At 40.4% G+C, this 18,168-nt stretch overlaps 1 protein-coding gene across 7 annotated transcripts in view; it reads left to right on the forward strand.

Annotated features, from left to right (window-relative positions):
- NCOA2 (nuclear receptor coactivator 2) overlaps positions 1-18,168 on the forward strand; it is a 257,843-nt gene that overhangs the window by 113,836 nt on the left and 125,839 nt on the right. The window lies entirely within an intron of this gene.

The raw sequence follows: 18,168 nt of genomic DNA on the forward strand, positions 1-18,168 counted from the left end.
ACTATTTTCGTTGATGCTTTAGCAGGGCTATAAATACCTACTGTTTGTACTTTACCTTATGTTAGAAATAGAATGATGAAGACATTTTAAAAATCGAATAATTTTATGGCCTTAAGAGATTGTTATTTAACATGAAACTAAAATATTTTAATTGACTGTTTTTGTAGGTCTTCCCTTCTTTCATATATTAGTCAAAGACATCATTCCTGTCACCTAACAGAAAGGGAGTGGATCTTTATAAACCTTTAGGAAGTGACGATATTGGCATCTATTGAGCATCACCTGGTAAATATCAATTGGACTAATGAATGAGTAGTAGACACTCTTCTAGCAGAATAACATAGGTCATTTCCTAATTTACTTATTCCTCATACCAGTCGAGAAAGTCTTCTCAGGTAGGTGTATTTTCTTTTTATGGAGATGAATGAGAGAAGTATATGGCCAGAGGTGTAAGTAGTGGGACAATCTAAGTTCAAACACAGACCTTCTGACTCCAAGTCCATTGTTCTTGTTGTGTAGATTGTATGTAAAAAGATGTCAATATTTAAAGCTCCAAGGATTATTTTTGGTCAAAAAATTGGATGATAGAACCATATCATTTCAAAATTCATGTAACCAGAGGATATTTATTGAACGCTGACCACTACAAAGTACTATGAGTTGCTCTGGGATGAAGTGAACCTCATGTCTTTAAGAAGCTTATGGTGTAGTTGAGATTGACATGCACGTGAACAAAAAGACCAAAAAAGTTTTAAATTCATGTGAAGTATACATAGGCACTCCATGTGCGCCCCCAGCACCTTGTCTCCTGGCCCACGCCTACATCCAAAAATTTTTGAATGAATGAATGAATGAGTCCAAATTAGGGTAAATTGGTTAGGGAGGGATTTACGGGGAGAGAAGGTTGTGGCAAAAGCTTGGAAGACAGCTAAGATTTGGATACCTGAAGAGAGGTGGTGTTGAGAGGTGGCATTCCAGGCTGGAGACACGGCTGGAACAGGAAGAGGAAGAAGGAGCACAGAGCCTGTACACACAGGGCTTTGACCAGCCTCGGCCAGAGAGCCCCTGGTGTAGAGGGGCAGTTGAGGGAGGGTACCGTTAGAAATACAGCTTTGAGCCGGCTTCCACGCCTTTAAATGCTAGATTTAAGTGTTTGCCTTTATTCTCTAGGCAGTAGCTGCCATCAGAGATTTAAATTCCAGGATGTGAGGAGTGACAGTACCAAAGTGACATTTTATTTGATTGATTTGCTCTTGGTGCATGGGGTGTCTTGGGGGGTGAAATAGCGAGGAAGAGACCAGAGGCGAGGAAAACAGCGAGAGGCGAAGTCTTGTTCTAGAACAGTGGGCAGGGCGTTCCAGCCGGCCTGAGGGTCCTGGCGTCAACAGGAGGGCTTGTCAGAACCTGGTTCCTGATTGTTGCAGAAAAGAGAAGTTCTGTATAACAAGACAGAAAGACAAATAAAATAATAGTCTTAAGTGTATCTGAGAACCAGCATCTTACAGTATGTTCAGATTGAGAACTGCCATGGTATGGCATTCTCTTAGTCTGGATTTAAAATGTTTGTTCTTTACCAAGTAAAAATTATAATACTTTTTCAACCCTGATTTTTGATTATTTATGCTATTCTCTCCTTTTCTCAGAGGTAACTGCTATCCTGAATTTGTTACACCCATGCTTTTTATTTTTGGTTTTTACTTTTTGTGTATTTATTTATAATTGTGGTAGCATTCTCTACATTTTAAAGCTTAATTAAATAGTATCACATTGTTCATACTGTCCTGTAACTTGGCATTTCTCCTGCAATGTGTTTTTGAGATAATGCCCATATATTTGCAGGTCAGTCAAACGTGCGATATTCCATTATATGAACATATCACCATTTGTCCGTTGACCTTGTGGTAACATTTAGGTTGTTTCTAATTTTTTTGCAATTACAATAATGAACATTTTTGTGTGTGCCACCTTGAGTACATATGAAATTTCTCTGGGGTAGTAACTAGAAGGGTAATTGCTGGATTGTAGGATATGTGATTTAAGACTTAATTTTTGATAATATTAAGGGTGTGAAATGGTATTTCATTTTAGTCTTAATATGCATTCTCTGATTACTATTGAGTTTACACCATTGGCCATTTTGGTTCTTCTGAATTTACTGTTAATATATTTTGCCCATTTTTCCATTGAGATATGTTTTTTCATATTGATTTATAATTACTGATCTATTGCAGATACTTCAGGTTGGCATTTTTTAAAAATTGCTTTTCGTTATAACTGACATACAATATTGTATTAGTTTCAGGTGTACAACATGGTGGTTAGACACTTATATACCTTACAAAGTGACCACCACGATTAGCCTAGTATCCATGTGGCACCGTGCATAGATACTGTGATATCATTGATTATATTCCCTACAGGTTGGCAGTTTTAACCTTTAGTTAACTCTATTCTTTTGGTAATATGATAAGAGTATATAACAACTATTATTAAGCTGGTGCAAAAATAACTGCAGTTTAAAAGGTTAAACATTGCAAAAATTACAATTACTTTTGCACCAACCTAATAATTTGATTCTGGGCAGCATTATATATGGTAAAAACAGCCCGACTGATACACTGCATCTCAAATAGGAGGATAAATGAAATATAAACAAGCATTTCCCTTATGGGGATCTTGGAAGCTTTGCCTATGAACTTGTTAAAAGAGATACTGACTTGTATGGATCACGAAACTTCTAAAGAGGCAGCTCCCGCGCCCTCCCAGTGTGGACCTGAGCTGAAGAGGGGCATGGTCTGGTACAAGCGCCTTCTTGCTGGCAGGCTGGGCTCCTGCCTGTGTCCTCCTCAGGAGACTGTGCCAGATGTGGCCGAGGATAATTCTATGAGTCAGAATGTTTAGCTGAGCTTAAGAAAACCCTTTGGTAAGTGTTGCAGCAATGTTGGCACTTAAAATGATCTGAGGGATGGTTAAAGAATTAGCCTCTGATATACTATATTATACATCAATGGAATATTTTTAATTTCCTCCTAATAATCTGAAAATGAATTTTAAAGTATAATTTCTATGTCTTGATCATACAGTCCTGATCCTACGTAATGGGCTCAGTTAGGGAAGAAGGAAATACCATCATTCACGTCTGTATTGCTTTGCTGCATGGGTTTACGTTGTCCAAGATGGAGAGGGGTCAGCTAGCGAGGCATCTGTAGTTCTCCTACCGTGTTCTGATCGGGTTCCATTACCTTTGACTTTTAGAAGTGATAGACTTAAACCAGTGGGGCTCCGCTGGTGGCCGACAGACCCCTGTTGGAATATACACTTTTTAGGCACGTGGTCAGATCTCTCCAAATTTTTTGCTCAGCCCATCAATATGATTTTTCTTTTTCATGGAAGTATATTTCTCCAATATTATGTGATTCAATAGGAAAATTGTATTTGATATGTGAAATACTTTATGTACATTTGAGGTACACATTTATTTGAGATAAGGAATGTATACTAGCCCTATTCCATTTGAAAATGTAAACATAAATACATTTTGTTCAGTTGGAAAAGTTGTTCAGTTTGACTTCTTTGTGGATGTGTCTCTGTATCTTTGTATTAGTTTTAATAAATCATTTTAAAATTCCAGAACTTTAGCTAATCCTTGGAGACCTGTGTAGTTGACAGCTTACTTTAAATAGTGCTGTAAAAAAATAAGAGGCATAAACATGGCTCTTTCTTTTTTCTAAAAATGATCATACCATATCCATGAAGGAATAAATCTGCTTGCTCCTTCACTTCTTTAGAGATAAAAGAAATACAGTCTCAAATATATGGTGATGGAAGGAGAACTGACTCTGGGTGGTGAACACACAATGGGATTTATAGATGATGTAATACAGAATTGTACACCTGAAACCTATGTCACTTTACTAACAATTGTCACCCCAATGAACTTTAATTACAAAAAAAGTAAAAAGAAATACAGTCGCTTGGATTAAGGCTGAAATGAAGGCAACCTTCTCAGGCCTTCTTCCCACATTGACCACCAGCGAGACAGCACTTGTATGCACCGGCCTCTCCTCCTCCGTCCCCAAGCTTGTTTAAACCTATTCAAAGCTGCATATTCAGCATATTGAGAGGCCCGGGATGGGTGGTAGTGCCTGTGTACCCCGCCCCCAGCAGTCCCAGCCCTGCCCTGTCTGGGCTATGATTCACAGAACTCCACTGAGCCCCTCTGGTTCTCTTTTTCCATGTCAGGAACCAATTTTCACTATGCCTCTGCCTCTCCTCCATGTAAAAGTACTTGAATATGTACAGATTTGAGCAATCCACGTGGTTCCTCCTGTATGATGAGAGGATTGGGCATATTAATTATCCTGTATATGTGCTTGATCATTAAATTTATGTGAAAGTTCATACAGTATCTATTACTGTATTAAAGAACCATATATAAATACATACCATGTTTCCCCACCTAACTGGAAAATAAGCCCTAGCATGATTTTTCAGGATGACATCCCCTGAACATAAGCCCTGATGCGTCTTTTGGAGCAAAAATTAACATAAGACCTGGTCTTTTTTTCGGGGAGACATGCTATGTGCTAATTCAGTATATATTAATACAGTATATACTCATGTAGTCGTTAAAGAACCAAATCAGGTTCTGGGTGTGAATCCAAGCTTTGACACCTATTCTAAAATGGGGATAATAGAAATACCTGCTTCGTAGGGTTGTTCTTAAATGAGGTAGTGAGGGTAAAGTGCTTAACATTAGCTTAACACTTATTAAGCACTTAATAAATATTAGCTGTTCTTAAAATTACTTTAATTTGAAACTTTGATATTAAGAAGACATTAAAGTGGGAGGGGCTTGCTGATTTCTTTTACTATAATTACTTCATAATGTCTGCTATGTGTACTGAAGTCTTTTAATTTTACAAGTTTTACTATACTAAGACTCAAGTTTCACTGCAGTGTTTTGCCATAATAGTCACTATTTACCATATTCTAGAGCTTTCCCCATGATTTTGTCATTTCTTCATTTTTTTTCTGTTAAAACATATTGTCATATATGTAAGCTTTGAGATTTACTTTTATGTAATGTGCCATTTTTGTCTTCATCATGACCTGCGGTAGGAAACCAGATAGTGTGGCTTTTCCCAGTAAAATGTCTCCTTTGTTCATTCACCAGTTCATGTTTCAATAACTACAAAGATTACTCTCTTTTTTTGGTAAGCTCTGTGTAAATATTTTTAGTTGTTAATCATTTTTTAACTAGGAACTTCATTTAAAGGTCTGTTTTTTTAAGGATAGATTTCAAACTAAGTGATGTTGGTTATGCTTTTAAGGAAAACAGATTGACAGCCTTTACTATCTTGAAAGTGGGAGCTGGATGTCAGTATACTATTCAGTAATTTTTTTTCAGTTGACCGTATAATTGTGTTTGTGATTCTTAACGTTGCAAATTGAATATTTGAACTATTGATTTGGTCTTCATTTTTCTGTCCAAAGCAAATGAGTAGGCCTGGTGCCATCTCAGTGCCAAGTGTTAGTGGGCTGTCAATCCTCATTGAACTCTGCCTTGTTGCTAGAGAATTCAAACTCTTTGGAAGTATCTGGGCCAACAAATAGTGTTTTTGAAATGTTAAGATTATCTCCACTCTGAGCGTATATACGAGTACTCATATATCGACAATATCTAAGCTATTGGAAAACTGACCTTTGTTTGATGTTGTTTTAGGTAACTTTGTTAAGGAAGGCTGTGGTTGTAACTTTGTTTCTTGTAGAGGTGTTGAATAGGAAGGGGTGGGTTAGTGTAGCTGTCTTTTGTCAGCTTTTCTTCACACTTTATATTTGGCTTAACCTCTGACTAATAAGTCTTGTGCTTATTACCAAACCCAAATCAGGGACCCAGAACAGTGAATTTGTTCTTTATTCAGTCGTTTTAATTACTCATTTACATATGGCAGAAGACTTTTACATGGGAGAGCTCCCCTCGATAACAAAACACAGAAGTTGGTAATAAAAGTCGGTATGAGGATTGAGGGTTTTATTGAGTGTCTTATTCTTATTTATTCATTTTGATATCTTTAGACTCTGAAATTTGGGGAATCAGTGTCTGAGAAGCCTAGTTTTATATTTAAATACTAGTTCTATATTTAAATCATAGGAAAATTTTATGCAACTAATTGCTATGTAATATTAGTCCTTCATCTAAAATTTTATAAACAATAGTAATTTTTTCCTTAAATTGCATTTTATTTATTTTTAAAATAATTGCTTATGTTTCAGTTACAGTGACATACAATATTGTATTAGTTTCAGGTGTACAACATAGTGATTAGACATTTATGTATCTTACAAAGTGGTCACCCTGGTAAGTCTAGTACCCGCCTGACACCATACATAGTGATTACACTGTCATTGACTCTATTCCCTGTGCTGTTCTTTACATCACTGTGACTGATTTTATAACTGGAAGTTTGTACTTCTGAATCCCTTCACTATTTACACCCATCTCCCCAACTGCCCTCCCATCTTTGTTCTTTGTTTGTTCTATGAGTTTGTTCATTTATTTTGCTTTTTAGATTCCACATATAAGTGAAATTATATGGCATTTGTCTTTTTCTGCCTGGCTTCTTTCACTTAGCTTAATACCCTATAGATCCATCCATGTTGCCACAAATGGCGAGATTTCATTCTTTTTTATGGCTGAGTATTATTCCATTGTATATACGTGTGTGTGTGTATATATCAACATCTTCTTTATTCATCTATTGGTGGGCACTTAGTTTGCCTCCATATCTTGGCTATTGTAACTAATGCTGCAAAGAGCATAGAGGTACATGTATCACTTCCTGATACTTTGCTTGGTGCATATCAAGTAATCAGTATTTAAAACCTGACTGAAAGGTGCTGTCAACTTACTTTGATGGTTTCTGGGGATTGAAAGTGGGGGAACGTCTTGTATGGAAGATTTAGGGCAGACTTTGTGAGGAGGTGGCCACTGACGTGAAAGCCTTCAGGCTGGCAGAGGATGGCTGGGAGAGGTCACTAAGTGGAAGGGATGGAACGCCTGAGCGATGATGTGTTCGCCTGGAAGTGCCCGGCCTCGTCTGAGAACACCGCGCTTTCCGGTTTGGCCAGAACTGAGACCACAGAGCTGGGGGAATATTTATGTGGTGGACAAACCTGGAAAACTAGGTGGATTGCTCAGGCCCCTGAAGGCTAAATCCCTGTTGGAGTTTCCAGAGAGGAAGCATAAGGAAAAGGAAAGAGAACTGACATTGCTTGAATCCCTACTAGGTGTTAAAACTGGACTAGATGGTGATAAATAACCATGACACTGAATCCTCATCTCGGTGCCGTACGGGAGCTCCCACCCCCTTGTTAAACCTGAAGGAACAGTGCCACAGGCAGAATTTGGCAGTGATCAAGGGATAAGTGAATACGGGAGAAACCTGACATGGGAGAAGCTCCTGGGGAAGGCAGGAAGAGTGGAGGAAATTCTGGTAGTTGCAGCCTCTGCCATTGGGAAAGAGGGTGATGCGATCAAGAGAAACTGCACCAGCAGACTCTCCAGATCTTGGGCACTGATTGGGTTTGACGACTGCGAGCGAAAGAAGAGTTAAAGGAAACGTACTGAGTGATAGGAAATGAAAAGCAGCAGATTCAGGAAGACGAGCTTCCTCCAAGAGGTGAGGAGTTCAGCTGTGGACACTTGGAGGGAAAGATGCCTACGAGAGGTCAAACAGTGGGCCTGGGGGCCGAGGTGATCCTGGGAGGCCGGCAGTGTCACCTCATGGCACCAGCAGATCAGATCTGCAAGGAGTGGCTCTGCAGGATGTTGTTAGTCAGTTCCCAGAGTTTCTGTTTTTGTCTTTGTGACTTGGTGGCAGGGAGAAGCGGGCCCAACGCCGCTCAGGGAGGTAGGAAGAGAAACATGATAAGTGCAGTGTCATGGCAGCCAAGGGACAATAATGGAAAAGGTGTCTAGAGGCCAAGTTGTGTAAGGCTGAGTGTATATCTATCGTGGTTCTCAGGAGGGCCGGTGGCCCTGTGGCATGTTGGGAAAGGTAAGGGGGCACCTGGGGTTTGACAGTGATCGGAGGCAGGTCGCTTGTCTATAAAGGTCGCTTGTCTAGCAAAGAGCAGGAGAGTCCCTGGCTGTCCCCATCTGAAATGTCCCCAGTTTGCCCTTTTCTAGTCCCCCTGCATTCTTTTTTCCTCTTTAGCACTTACCACTATCTTACATATTGTATCTTTTACTTATTTATCTGGTTTATTGTCCGTCTAGATTACAAAGTCAGAAGGACAAAGATTTGTAGATACCCTGCATATCCCAGTGCCCCACACATAGTAGGTCCTCAGCAAATAGTTGATGAAAAGATGTATGGAAATTAGAGTGATTTACATAGAGTCCTTTCTCCCTCTTTACCCTATAAACTTACTGAATGGAGCCGAATCGTCTTTGTCCCCCTAATAATGCCTTGCATATTGTCCTTGATGGATAGTTTTTATTTGTTTTTACAGGCGTATCAGAGGGGGGAAACTAGGGATTTGGGACTCAACTGGTCTGAGTTTGGATTTTTGTTCTTATTAATTGGACTCTAAGCTACCAAACCTCTCTCCAAGCCTCATTTCCCTTAATTGTAAATGGGGATAAATTAGTACCTATGTTATAGGAGGACTGTGGAGAGGGTTGAAGAGATAATGCCTGTCAGAGCGGCTGGCACATACTTTGCTGCCAATAAATAACTGGTGTTTCATCACCTTCCCATTGTGTAACCTTGAATTACCTATTTAACCTCACTGAGCCTCAGCGTTTTCGTCTGTAAAAGGGGAAAAGTAAACCGATGTCAGACAGTATTTGGAAGAGCCAGTGAGACACCACGTGCAAAGCAGCTTGCTGGCATCATGCCCGCGTACTTGGTGGTCATTAGGTACCGGTGGCCGCCCTTCTTTTTGTGGGCCGTCCAGTGAGGACGTGCACAGACTCTGGAACCAGGCAGTATGAATTCAGCCCTGGCCTTTTTACTGCGCAGCTTTACTTGACATCTCTGAATCTCAGTTTCCTTAAATTGGGAGAAATACTAGTACCAAATGCACAGGACTGTCGTAAGGAAACACATGGTAATCCATACAAAACTTAGATCAGTACCTGGCCCTTGGTAAGCACGAATTGTGACTGATTAACAATAATGTGTCTTTATTGCTTTATTTCCTCTCTTTATTAAATAGTTTTAGCTTCATGTAATCTATAGGATGCCTTGCTTGTAAAAACTCGGGCTGCTTTATAATGAAATTGGCCATGTCTAAGGGGGAAAGACAACAAAACATCAGAAACAATAAGAGTCTCTTCTTGGTTTGACCTGACTGGGTAGCATAGCCGTGGTCTTGACTGTTCCATGTACAACAACGAAAAAGCTACACGTGGGCTCCCATTTTGGTCAAGTTCCACTCAGTAGCAGTTGCAGGCTGGTTTAGATGCTTATCTTTGAAAAACTTTTTTGTCACTTGTGAATTGGCCTCCATTTCTCTGCCCCCTATTCTGCCAGCTGGTTTCTAGGAACGGTTGGGGATGCAGTTTTAGGGGAACCCAGGAGGAAGCAGCCCAATTAGAGAAGGACGCAGTGAGTCGCTGGAAACCCTCCCCTCCCCTTCCCCAGGGCTTTCTTTACTAGCGAATCATTTTTCTAACAAAACTCCAAGAATGCATTCCTGATTGTACCCACGATTCTTCAATCCTGTCAAGGATAAACACTGTCTTCAAAGAACTACCGAGTTCATTGTAGTGACCCACTGAGGACTTGGCTAGATCTGTATTCACTTCTAATACAGGCTTAAGAAAAGAGAGGTTGCTGCTTCTGGCTACTCTGGCAAGTCTGTTGTGTTGTGGTGACACATCCTCCCTCCATTAGCAGTTTCTACTGCGTCTTCTCTGGGTGAGCGTCGTGGCCACCCCTGATCTCTGCCCACGTCACCCTGGTGCTGGGATGGCAGGCAGACCTGATCTCAGGTGCCAGCTCCTCGTGGTTATCGCGAGTGGAGTTCTGTGTGGAGAAGAATTGAGAGGCCACACACAGACTCAGAAGTGATTAATTAGCAATGTCTGCTGTGCAAGGGGAGAGAGGGTAACTGCATGTGTGTCGTGCACTTGCCAGGCTTCATGGGTTCCACGATACGGTTCAGCCTTGAGAGACTCCAAGTCTCGTTTTGTCTTTGAATTAATGTATGTCAGTTACTTTATTACAGTAAACCAAAAATAAACTAGGAATCATCCATCAGCCAAGATTATATAGAGTTATCTATGTGGGCTTTGTATTGCTCGCTCAAGGAAGATCTTAGACATCCAAATTATCCTCAATTCTCTTCCAGAATAAGTAAGTTGTTCTCTACCTTTTTATTGAGGTTCCCTTGCTTAGTTGACACCTGTTTTTGTCTCCCATTTTGTAAGTTGAGCAGAAAATACTCCTACATTTGGGGTAATTATACTTGTTGGACTACTGATAATTAAGACAAATCACTTGAAACCTTGGGTGCACAGCAGGTGCTATTCCAGACTTGGAAGACATAATCATCATCGAACAGACCAGACGTCTCATTCCTAAAGAAAGAGTCACGTGTGTGTGTTGTCTTTTGGTTTCCCTTATTAGAGGCCAGACGTAATCCTTGTTTTAACTGAGGTCTGTAGGTATCACTTCTATTTTACTCTGATGAATCAAAGTAAATCTGCCCTATTTTGGCAGCTGACAGAGAACACTCTTCATTGAGGCAGTAACGGCAATATTGAAAATATAAGCAAAACTCTGAATATATTTATGACATTTGCTAACTAAATTATGGATATATTAGACTTTTTAAAAACTGTGGTAAATAGACATAAAATTATTGTTTTAACCATTTTAAAGTTACAATTCTATGGCATTACGTGTATTCACACTGTTGTACAACCATCATCACCAATATCCATCTCCAGAACTTTTTCATCTTCCCCAGTTGAAAGTCTGTACCCATTAAACACGAACGCCCCATTCCTCCCTTCCCCCATTCCCTGGCAGCCACCATTCTACTTACTGCTTCTGAATTTGACGGCTCTAGGAAGCTCATATACGAGGTTCTAATTGTTTTGTGACTTACTTATTTCACTTAGCATGTCTTCAGGGTTCATCTATCTTGTAGCATGTGTCAAAATTTCCTTTTTAGAGCTGAATAAATATTCCATTGTATGCGTATAGCACATTTCACCTATCCATTCCTCTGTCAGTGGACACGTGGGTTGCTTCCGCCTTTTGGCTATTGTGAGTAATGCTGCTGTGAACATGGGTGTACAGATATTTGTTCAAGTTCCTGCTTTCTTTTGGGTACATATCCAGGAGTGGAATTCATATGATATTTCTATGTTTAAGTTTTTTGAGGAGAAAGCATACATTTTCGCATAGTATCTGTGCCATTTTCCATGCCACCAGCAATGCACAGGGGTTCTAATTTCTCCACATCCTTACCAATACTTCTTTTCTAGTTTTTTGATAGTAGCCATCCTTTGATTTGCATTTCCCTAATGATGACTAATGAGTATCTTTTCCTGTGCTTATCGGTGGTTTGTATGTCTTCAGAGAAGTGTGTCTTCAAGTCCTTTGCTCATTTTTTAAATCAAATTGTTTGTTTTGTTACTGTGTTGTAGGAATTGTTTCTATATATACTGGATATCAGTCCCTTATCAAATGTTACATGATTTGCAAATATTTTCTCCCATATTCCTTAAGTTGCCTTTACATTCTGTTCACAGTATCCTTTGATGCACAAAACTTTTTAATTTTGATGAAATCCAATTTAATCTATTTTTTCTTTTGTTACGTGTACTTGTGGTGTCATCTCCAAGAAATCATTATCAAATCCAATGTCATGAAGCTTTTGCCCTCTGTTTCCCTACAAGAAATGTATAGGTTTAGGTCTTATGTTTATGACTTTGATCTACTTTGAGTTAGTTTTTGTAATTGTAAGCTAAGAATCTAACATCGTTTCTTTGCATGTGGGTATCCAGTTAGCCCAGCACCATTTGTTGAAAAGATGAATGTAAAGGCCCCATTGAATACCCTTGGCACCCTTGTCAAAACCTTTTGACTATATATGTAGGAGCTTCTTTGTGGCCTTATTAGACTTTTAAAGGTTAGGTAGGTATGTTAGCTTACATATAGTCTCGTCATTTCTCACTGATACTATTCCTACAGCTTCCTAACTACTCTCCCTAACTGGTATTATTTCTTGAAGTCCGTAACTATGATAAACTTTATTTTTTTTTAATAAAATCACGTTTTTCAACTGCTCAGAACCTGCAGGTTCCCTGTTCCTTGCACGATGACTTTCAGCCTCCTTAGCTCTGCAGACAAAGCTCATCCTCGCCAGGCTCATGCCCACCTCTGCAGCCTCTTCTCCCACCACCTTCTCTTAGGGGCTCTATTGCTTTGGTCATGGGATCTCCTGGGAGCCCGCGTGAGAAATGAATTCTCACGCTCTCGTGCTTCTTCACGAGGAGAAGCCTGTGTCTCCCCTTCTTCACACACTTGACGCAGCTCTGCTTCTGCTGCCCTTCTCTGCGGCCTAGCCTGGCTCTTCCCTTTCAGTCAGGCATTGCCCCTCTTTGCTCTGTAACAGCCCAGACCTTCACATTTCAAAAGTTTTGCCTCCTTCTCTGTCTGATCTCCGTGATTATGGGACAGGAATTCTGTCCTGTTCAATTTTGTATTTCTAATATCTGACTTAGTACCTTATACAATATTGGTAACTGAATAAATGTTAGTTGAATTAAATGAATTAATCTAGAGCTAAAAAAAAGAGAGAGAGCAAGAAAGAAGTGAAAGATGTCAGGTCGGATATCAAAAATGGTTTTCCTGTGGCCTGTGGGGCTTTCAAGAGATACGTACTTCTTTTTTCCTCTAATGCAGCGGTGTCAAAACTGCAGCCCGCGGGCCAACTGCGGTCCACAATCCATTGTTAATTGGCCCACAGCAAATTCCAAAAATATATTTAGTTTACTTAAATAAACCAGTTGAGGTAATACATACTTCACCTTCACCTCGAACTTGTGTATTTTACCGCATATGGTAAAAAATGTTGAAAAAAGTTTTGACACCCTTGCTCTAATGGTATTTCCCCTCTTTTCTGAGGCCTGCTGCTGTGATTGCAATTATTATTACCCTCTTTCAAACACGGATAGATAATCTTAACATTTTACAAGGAAGTAGAGAATAAGGAGAAAGCAGAAAAAGAAAAAGCTGAAAGGGTGAGGGAAAAGTGAAAGAAATAATCCGCCTCCTTCAAAAGCGCTTACCAGGTGACAGTTGAAATTGAGTCAGACGTTGGCTCAGGGTGCTAAGATACAGTGATACACACGGTGAGAGATGGTGAGAGATGCAGTCGTACAAACACAAAGCACATGTCCCTTAGCTCCTTTTGTCACCAGTGCCTCTCAGGCCTGTGGACATTGTGAATGGGTGAATAATTATTTGCCTCAGAATATAACACCTCCTCAAAGAGAAGCTTTTTATCTAACTGTGATGATTCTGTTTATGTGGCCAAATTTGTAAATAAATGAAAACTTATAGTCACATCTTAGTTAAAATAGGTTGTCGAGAAAGAGCATACAAGTCTTACTGTCAGTTACCTGTGTCGGGTTCCTTTATGACACAGTGGGGACACGGAGACAAGCTCTTCTGGTGCTCTGTGTGTGATTGTCACTCCCTTTTGGCTCCGTTTGGGAGAAGTTAATACTAAGGGATTCAGGGGACAGCAGAGCCAGAAGAGCAGGTCAGGTTACACCACAGAGTGAAGGATCAGAGGCGTGGAGGAGGGACACTGGCCCCAGTGTCACAGGCCACCCTGTGGCTCTTCTGGTTCATCCCTGCAACCTCCAGTCTCTCTTAACGTTTTAAAGAAGCAATGTGGTTTAGTCTCTGCCTTTGGTTACTTTTTGAGCTCTTAAGCACAGTTTGGCACGTTTTCTTCTTAATTCCTATGGCGATGATTTTGCATGTAGGTATTTGAAAAAGTTGGGAACTTGAAATGGATGACTTCAGGGGTCCCAGGACTAGATGGCATTCACATTGTTTTTAGCTCCAAGTCTGACTAAATGGTCATTGATCCTGTCAGGGACTTTTAGGGAATAATGCCAGTCTCAGAGGACCGGGTTAATCAATGAATCAAATTCCTGTGGGACATAATGTACTCCCTGAGCCTTAGGCATTTTTGGAAGCCTGACGTATAAAAGTTATAAACCCTGATAGGCCGCTAGGGTTCTCAGTAATTCTGGCCAACGGATCACTTACGAATGTCAACTGTAACCTAGTGGTAAACCAGTGACTTCAAAGAGGAAATGCACCTTTTAAAGGGGACTTGCTTTAGAGTAGTTTACGAGCACTAATTGGGAATCTGATTCAATAGTGGAAGCCTCAGAAATCCTTGAAGTACAAATGCTGCGATGGAAATGGGCTATACTATTTGTATATTATTTCATTTCACGAAGTGGTAACTTGGCAGAGTCCTATTTAGAAGTGATTGCACTCCAGTCCTTTTCCTCAGCTCTCTTTTGTGAAGATATAATCTCTGCAGTAGAATCCTAGACCTGGATGCACTGCTGTTTGCATAAGCCTTTTAGTGGAAATAGCCCAACAAATAGCACTCACTGTGGCAGCACAGTTGGGACTTCTAGCTCGCTTTCTTACATATCCAACGAACGAAATCTTTTAAATGTTAGTACGGTGCCATCCACAGGAAGTGGCCTCACAGATAGGCCTTTCCTCTATCCCTGACCTACCTCTCGAGAAAGGAGTTCAGCCGTCTAAGTGACAAAGTCCTCTGGCCATGTGCGCCTGATGAAAACGGCCAATCCACAGGGGCAGTATTACTCTTCGCTTTCCTTCTTGCTGCTTATGAAACTTAGTCCTCATTGCATTAAAAATATATTTAACAGATAGATGAACTAGTCTATGATAGTTTATCAGGATTAAAAAATCTGATATGTAGCTAGCTATAATAAAGAATGATAGTGCTAATGCGTTTACGAATTAATAGTATAAACGAGTCAGTTAAAGTTTGTTCACAAAGTTTGTTAAATGCCACACCTTCAAAGTTTATCTCATTTTTTATTCGTGTGAATAAATAAAATATGTGGTCATACTGTATCAAGAAATCTTTTATAAAAAAGATTTGCTTTTTTTCTTGTACAGTGTACTCAGTTTATTTTTGGAAATTAGTATTATGGAAATTTAGAATAGGATAATAAACCCCCAAGAACCCGTCACCCAGCTTTCGGAGTTTCCAACATTTTGTCGTATTTTAAAATTATGAGAACGACATTACTAAAAGTTTGGAAATCAGAATGAAAATCACCTATGGTCTCATCCGCCTAACCAGCTCTTATCACTGAATGGATTCCCTTCCAGTCTTTCCTTAAAGTGATAATAGATAGACATTGTTTTCCTCTTCCTTTTGCTGAACATCTCGAGCTAAGTTAATAAAAGCTACTGTCAGTTGATGCCCAGCTGTGCCAGGCACTGGCCTGCCTGCTTCTCATATAATCACAGACTCTGCACAGTGACAACACAGGACACACACGCCCTGCCCTCCACGTACAGGTAAGGAACCCTAGCCTCAGACAGGGTAAGGGACGCGTTCGAGTTGTGTGGATTCAAGCGGAAGTTTAACTCCAAGGCCATGGTCTTTCCTCACTATAAAGCGGCCTCTTCTACAGCATTTTTCTTGCTGCTACATAATTATAGTTTTGAGACAAAAGAAATGTCCGCACGTCCGTTTGACCACATAGTCTGTGGAAGTAGCAGTAGGATGAGAGTTGAGAGGCTGAAAGGTGACCCATGCCTGTCGGTGTCTGTACCCAGCACCCAGGAACCTGTGCGCTGCACGGAGAAAGCGGAAGAGACCCGTATGCGGTGGTCTTGGCTATAAATGTAAAACTGCAGAGAAGGAGGTAGATGAGGATGGCACCCCACAGAGAGAGAATGCTGGTGACAGAGAGGGTTTCAGCTAAAATTACAAAGACTGACAACACCAATGTTGGTGAGGGTGTGGACACCCAGAGCTTCCACACGTGGCTGGTGGGAGGGTGACATGGTAAAGCTGCTTTCGGAAGCAGTTGGACAATTTCTTGTAAAAACATACTCGTCTGTGAGCCAGTAACCCCTGGATACTTACCTGCGAGAAATGCAAGCGTAGGCCTAGCGAAGACATGGACGTGTGTATTGAAGCAGCTTGTCACCCTGTGTTAGTTTTCTTTCACTGAGTGACAAGTGACACAAATGAACTACAGCCATTTATGAGCTCACTGCTCTGTAGATCAGAAATTCAGTACGGCGGGGCTGGGTTCTCTGCTCAGGGTCTCACGAGGCTGAAATAAAGCAAGGGTGTCAGCAAGGGTGAGTACTGGAGGCTCTGCTGGGGAATCCACTTGCCGCTCGTTCTTGTTGTTGGCAGAATTCAGTGTGGAATCTTGCAGCTGTCGGGCTCAGGTCCCGTTTCCTTGCCGGGTGTTAGTTAGCTGGGCGCCACTATTAGCTCCTGGAGGTCACCTGCATTCCTGGACATGTAGTCCCCTACAGTGTATGTCACCAGCAGCATATCGAATCCTTCTTGTGCTTCAAATTTCTGACTTCTGCTGCCAGCTGGAGGGGACTCAACAATTAGGCCAGGCCCACCTCAGTGATCTCCCTATTGTAAAGTCATGTGTGTCATATTAACATAACCTAATCATGGGGTAAAAAATCCTCTGTAGTTAGTTCTGGGGATTATGCAGGGTGTGTACACCAGAAGATGGGGTTCTTGCAGAACCAGCTTAGCATTCTGTTTACCACACACCTCCAATGGGGAACAACGCAAATGTCCTTCAGGAGGAGAATGGATAAACAACCTGTGCTGTGTTCATACAGTAGAATAGAATGCCCTTAGCATTAAACAGGGACACATTATTAATATGCAGAATAACACAGATGAATCTCAAAAACGTAAAGTTTAAGCGTAAAGAGTCCTTACTGTATAATTCCATTGATTTGAAATTCTAGAAAAAGCAAGATTAATCTGTGATGATAGAAAATCAGAGTAGTTTTGGTGTGGGTAAGGAAGTAGGGGTACCCTGAGAATGGGCACGAGAGAACTTTCCAGGGGTGACGAAAGGTGTCGTCATCTGGGTATGAGTGGGTTACACGGGTGCTTTCCTTGGTCAGAGCTCGTAAGCTCTGTTTATTGCAGAATGTGAATTTCACCCTGATTTATAAAAACTAAAATATAACTCTCTTGGGTCCTTATTATAAGAAATGAACCACAATCATATATAATAAAATTATACATATATATATATATATATATATATATCATCAGAAAACATTAAAGCTAGAAACAGCTTTACAAATTATGTAGTCTAATTCTCTTGTAAACACTACCGCCTTGGTGAAGAAAAAATTTACAGTTCCTAATGATAAACCTGCTGCTGACACCTTCTGCACTCAGAAGGGGAGTTGGACAGTTGTACCTGTTTGTGCTTGTCAGCAGAAAACATGGCAGAGGGACAGGCTTGCTAACAGCAATACATTCTGAAGTGTGAGCACAGAATCTGAATGGAGACATTTTACTTAGATGTGTTTGGCAGGAAACGTTTTCTTACTGCAATTGATTCGATCTGGGAATTCACAACCTTTTGCTGTGGCCCATGATTTGTCTGAGAACTAAGCTGTGAAAACTCCATTGTAGTTAATAAAGGACACACGTGGTGTTCGTCTCAGTGTCTGTGACCTCACCCTACCTCCGTAGAAATCAGTGATCTATAAGGTGACCAAAGGTTTGATGGCATGAGCTGCCAAAGAACAAAGTTAGGGAGGTGGATTTCACAAAACCACCCTCTGCAGTTTTTATTCTAGTCTTTTAAAAAGTTTTTTCTCATATCTACTGTGAGATTAATTTCCTAGGAAACATTAATTGCGTACGAGTCCCTGGCTGATGACTGACTTTAGATTTTAAATGCATGATGAAAATATTTAGTTGGCTATTAACGTCATTATAGCTGACAATTGTTTCATTATCTTAAAAATTCAGAATTGTGCTTTAGCTTTTTGTGATGAGGTGTTGCCCATGCTAGCGTTTTACATTTTTAAATGTAAACATTTTGTTCTCTAAGTGAAT

This window comes from Rhinolophus sinicus, chromosome 7 (assembly GCF_057876585.1).
Source record: "Rhinolophus sinicus isolate RSI-liver-muscle chromosome 7, RSI-T2T, whole genome shotgun sequence".
In the NCBI taxonomy this organism is placed as follows: domain Eukaryota; kingdom Metazoa; phylum Chordata; class Mammalia; order Chiroptera; family Rhinolophidae; genus Rhinolophus; species Rhinolophus sinicus.